Consider the following 5,064-nt stretch of genomic DNA (forward strand, 5'->3'; position numbering starts at 1 on the left):
TTGGGCAGGACTTTGTCGCTGCTACATTGGGCTGTAACCAATCAACAGCGATCTTGATGTGACATCATTCTTTCCTTCCATTTGGCAGTGCAAAAGTGACCTTTCTGTAGCGCGATATCGCACGACAAAGTCGTGCAATATCGCCGGTAATGCGCGATTTTGCGCGACACCATAGTCTTTTTTCGGTGCGACATCCGCCGAAAAAAGGGTCATGTACGAGCGACAAGCTTGAGCGACGAGCTGCAGGCGACATTGAGCTGTGAGATGTGAACAGCTCCACTGAAATGCATTGGACAAGCTACATAGAGCGAGAAATATGCGCGATTTTGCGGCGGAAATCGCGCGATAAACTGTTCAGTGTGAACGTAGCCTAAAGCAGGCAGGCAGGCTCCTTCTCCCGCAGCTGTCATGAAGCTGCACAATGCAGCATTCACCTTAAAGAACCTGCGCAGATGGCGGTCTTAGCAGGATAATGGGTAGGAGAGCTGCACAGAGGGGAGCTCTGACCTTGGGGTACGCAGATTGCGGGTGGCCTGAGGACTCTGAGCACTGAGCAGTGCAGAGATGTGGCAGCTAGCAACATCAGCAAGCAGAAGGAGGGAGACACACACTAAGATTTGGTGGGGGTGCTGTACATCAGATTCCCGCTAGCCCCCTTCATACCTCTTGCCCAGCAAGGTCTCAGGGCCCATTCACACCTATGCATTGCATTAACTGCAGGGTTATGTTACGCTATCTTGCAACACACTTGCTGTGCACTACAATGTGTTAGGTGCAATGAGCTGCAATGCAGAGCAATGCGCGATATTGCAATAGTGTACTTTTTCCCACGTTAACGCACGGTATTGAGGTAACGCGCGTTGGGGGGGGCAAGTTTGGATGGGTTGGGGGCATGTCATTGGGCTGTACGGGGCCCCATGATTTCTATCGGCAGCCCTGCTTGTGTGCAATATGAAAAAATGGCGCCCAGAATTTTCACAATAAAGTATTTACATATTATCAACAAGATATAAAAAGCACTTTAAACCAAGCCATCACCTGACCCCTGCAGCTATAGGTATCTTGAATCACAAAAGAACATTGATGAACAAATGATTTATCATCTTATATCTATATTTTGTATCTTATTTTGGTTATGTTTTTTATTGCATTTGCCTTGATGTTTTGTGCGTTGCTTTTTGTCCTCGGCTCCCTCGTTCCTACAAAACTTTTTAGTTTTCACTGTATAGATCCACTTAAATCTAACAAACAAGGCACGTGACAACGCCTTCTGAATAAATGTGTCCTTCACAGAGGGGAAAAAAAAGAAATAAATAATAAAAGAGGAAAACATGCTGAGCAGCTCCGGAGTGTCTTGACATTACATCCACTTTTACGGAGTGCTGTCAATTGGGCCGAGCCCGGATTCACTTACGGGAAGGCACATTTATTGCTGAGGTCTCGATCACCCGGCCCGGGCTCCTGACGCGGGCCCCCGGCTGAGCGCCGGCTGCGAAATGTGTTTTACACACACCGGGGAGGAAAATACAATCTGTTCATTTCCTGAGAACACTTCAGGGCCTACTGCGCAGCTTACGCAGAGGTTCTGTAACCCGTAGCAACCAGTCGCTCGTGTCATTCCATTAGTCTACCTCACACTAGGCTGGTCAAAGATATTATCTGGTTGGCTGGCACGGATATGCAACCCCTACCGTGTCATTACCTCCGGATATTTATAGAGCTGTAGACGATATATAATGTTTTTCCTGCCGCTAAGCAACGTGTCATTTATCGTCTTAAAGCTGAACTCCGGGTAGATATAAAAGAAACAAAATGATTCTAACATTGTAATCATTAATATACAGCAGGGGTGCCCATTAGATCGATCGCAAAGCAAACACTGGTAGATCGCGATCGGCTCACTGACCTGAGCTCCCTCCCAGGGTGTTAGTGCGGCTGAATGTGTCAGATGCTGCAGATGGGAAGGGGCGGGACACCTCTCCCCGTCTGCAGCGTCTGACACATTTGGCCACTCTAGCAACATTGCGGGGCAGAACACCCCCCCGCCCCCCCAGTCTGTAGCGTCGGACACATTCGGCCACACTAGCACCGCAGGAGGACAGGAGAGCGCACATGAAGCTGCTGCAGTGTAGGTAAGGAAAGACAGCCAGGAGAGACAGAAGAGACAGCCAGAGAAGAGAGAGAGAAGAGACAGCAGAGAGAGAGAGAGGAGAGAGAACACGCGTACGAGAGAGAGAATAGACAGCCGAGAGAGACCACAGAGAGAGAGAAAGGAGAGAGCGTGCATGCGAGAGAGAGAAGAGACAGCAGAGAGAGAGAAAGGAGAGAGCAAGGAGAGAGCGTGCGCGCGGGAGAGAGAAGAGACAAACTAGAGAGAAAGAGAGAGAGAGCGCACGTGCAAGAGAGAAGAGACAGCAGAGAGAGAGTGAGGAGAGAGCGCCCGTGCAAGAGAGAGAGAAGAGACAGCAGAGAGAGAGGGAGGAGAGAGCGAGGAGAGAGAGCTTGCGTGCAAGAGAGAGAGAAGAGATCGCCGAGAGACAGCAGAGAGAGAGAAAGGAGAGAGCGAGGAGAGAGAGCGCACGTGCGAGAGAAGAGACAGCAGAGAGAGAGGAGAGAGCGAGGAGAGAGAGTGCGTGTGCGAGAGGGAGAAGAGACAGCAGAGAGAGGAGAGAGAAGAGACAGCCAGAGGAGAGAGGGCCGGTAGTCCCAGTAATGATGGCGTCACAAGGGGGGTGCAGTGGGGGGGCGGCCAGCAGCCGGGTGACACCATTGGAGGGGTGACACCAAATGACTTACAGTCATTTTGGTGTCACCCCCTCTGAAAAGTCGGGCACTCGGTCATGGACCGAGAGCCCGACAATAGGAGAGAGGACGGGACCCGGCAACATACCTTACTCCGCCCTGTGAATGTCCCCTCCTCTCCCTGCCAACGTCCATCACCAAGATGGCCGCCGGCAGGTATCAATAGAATGTCAGCGCATGCTCGATGACGTCATCGCGCACATGCGTGGTGATGTCACGCGCTTGAACGATAACATCACGGTGGGGTGTCACCCACTCCGGGTGACACCCAGGCTCAGGACGCCCCTGGTGTGATGGTCAGGCGTCCACAAAACTTTGGATGGTGGATGGAACAATGCACATGGTGGATGAGAACTGGAAGCCTCTGTAGAAGCCTTTAGCACAAACGCTTGCGTCAAAGGCATATTTGTACAGAAAATATCGTTCCGAATGAACATAACTTGTTATTATTCGTGCTTAACGGGGGCTTTCATCCTGACTGGGACTCTCCTTTAGCTTCCATTGCAAACAGCGAACCGCCATGGTAAGAGATAAATGGAAAGCTACACACTCCGAGCATTAGGTGCAGCTTCAGTCATTAGTTTCCACTCAATGGCAATAATACGAGAAGTACAACGGGCACAGATGGAGTTCATTACCTGCAAGACAAGAAACAGTCACAACATCTGCTAAATAGGCACAATTGTAGGGGATATTGCCTGTGAAGACATACTATTGCTTCTTTTACAGTGCCAGTGCTGCGTTTAACTTTAAATTTACGACTTCTTGTTGCAATCATTGGATGTGATTGATCAAAGCCTGTTATGCTGTTATGTGTTTCCGAGAACCTTCAGGCTGCAAAACCCGTCCACGTAAATACAGCTTACAGCAACCCGTGTCAAGATTAACTCACCAAAAGGCAAGCTGCAACTGCGCAATGCATGACCCGTCGGAGGGATGTATCTGCGGCAGTGCACTGCGGCGTAAATGCTCTTAGGGAGCATTTTGGTGCATTTCATTGGTTGTTAGTATGGTGGCCGTTTAGGCTGTTGGTAATTGGATTAGGGCTGCAACAACTAATCGACATAATCGATTATAATCGATTATTGAAAAAGTTGTCAACTTTTTCAATAATCGATTAATCGGCTTCCGATCAGTTGGCCCTGTTCACGGCTCCACACACGCTGCACCTCCTCCCCAAATCACGCTCACCGCTGCCAGACCCGCATCCACGCTTTACACGACGCACCTATCTCAGGCAGACCCTATCTCAGAAGCAAGTTGCTGGAAGACTGCTCAGGTAAGCCTGCACTTTCCCACACATGGTGCTCTATAATGTATTGCTGGGATTTGTAGTCCTCTATAGCTGATGGTACATTGTGCTGTATATTATACATAGGAATACAAATCCCAGCAATACATCATACACTGTATGTATAATGTATTGCTGGGATTTGTTGTACTCTTCTATAGTTGGTGATATTCTGCACTGCGCTGTGTAGAGGACTACAAATCCCAGCAATAATACATTATACAGCGTCATGCGGAATTCCACCAGCTATAGAGGAGTACAACAAATCCCAGCAATAGTACATTATACAGTGGTGCAATGCCGAATACCACCAGCTATAGAGGACTACAAAACACAGCGCAATGCAGAATACCACCAGCTATAATGTACTGTTGCTGGGATTTGTTGTATTCCTCTATAGCTGGTGGTATTCTGCATTGTGCTGTATAATGTATTATAGCTGGGATTTGTAGTCCTCTATAGCCGGTGCCATTCTGCATTCATTGCTGTATAATTTTACACTTTCCATTTCACTATATTGCACACCACACTATTTGTTTTCTTTTTTACTTCCACCACTCGAAGCTTGCTCCTGTGATGGACTGCAATCTCAATACAAACTAGTAGTCCCATCACTGGAGCCATGTTTTAAAATGTATTTTATTGTTTATCCGATTAACCGATTAATCGAACTTAATATTCGGCCAACTAATCGATTTTGAAAATAATCGTTAGCTGCAGCTCTAAATTGGATGTCTTTTTGGTTATAGCGTTATAGAAAGGTGAGAGCCAAACGATTCCGTGAGGTCAACATTTTTTCAGATGTGGTCTTCATTAAAAAACCAATGCTCTTTGCGGGTTTTATGGGACCCCCTTCATAAGGATGTAAAGTAGACCTTCACCCCACCATTTACTTTCCATCATTTTAATACTACCACCCACTAACACACAATTGTAAGGGGGGGGGGGGAGTAGAGGTGAAGAACAGGGAG

The sequence above is a fragment of the Nanorana parkeri genome, unplaced genomic scaffold (assembly GCF_000935625.1).
Source record: "Nanorana parkeri isolate BGI_ZX_2015 unplaced genomic scaffold, ASM93562v1 scaffold544, whole genome shotgun sequence".
In the NCBI taxonomy this organism is placed as follows: Eukaryota; Metazoa; Chordata; class Amphibia; order Anura; family Dicroglossidae; genus Nanorana; species Nanorana parkeri.